The following is a 560-nucleotide window of genomic DNA, read 5'->3' on the forward strand; positions in this document are numbered from 1 at the left end:
TTTTTTTTATTTCCTTCCCTTCCATGAGAGTCTTTGGGTTAGCACAATTGAACTGGATTTACGACTCCGAATGGGTAATTACACCCACCATAAATTTTATAGCCGAGCTACTGTGGGCAGCCTCAGCCATGTGGCTGGTTCTGTTATGTATGTGTGAAACTCCGAAAGCTTTGTAAGGGCTGCATAAATAATTCAGTCTTTTGAGCCAGGGAAACCCCTTCCTATTAGAATAGAAACTCTTGAGCTGCCCAAAGTTCTTTATTACCTATTTAGCCTATTACTTTTCTTCCCCCCCCACCCCACCCCCGGCTCTTCCAGTCGCCTCTCCCGACCCTCTCTCCATCCACGCTGATTTTCCTTGTGTGTTTTTTTTTTTTTTGTGTGTGTGTGTTTGTTTTCTTTTCTCTTTTCTTTTCTCCTTTCCTTTCCTTTTATTTTGTTGCTTAATTTTTTTTTTTTTTACGTGCGTGTTGTTTCGATTTTTTTTTTTTTTTTAAATTGTGTTTTCTTTTTGTTTGGTTGCTTTTTTGCTGTGTGTGGTTTGTTTTTTTTTTTTGGGG

At 38.8% G+C, this 560-nt stretch overlaps 1 protein-coding gene across 1 annotated transcript in view; it reads left to right on the top strand.

The window, feature by feature from the left end:
- Positions 1-560, top strand: part of HOXC4 (homeobox C4) — a gene marked incomplete at its 3' end in the record, with an annotated part of 2,304 nt that overhangs the window by 809 nt on the left and 935 nt on the right. The gene's annotated exons all lie outside the window — the stretch shown is intronic.

This window comes from Calidris pugnax, unplaced genomic scaffold (assembly GCF_001431845.1).
Source record: "Calidris pugnax isolate Ruff unplaced genomic scaffold, ASM143184v1 scaffold324, whole genome shotgun sequence".
In the NCBI taxonomy this organism is placed as follows: Eukaryota; Metazoa; Chordata; class Aves; order Charadriiformes; family Scolopacidae; genus Calidris; species Calidris pugnax.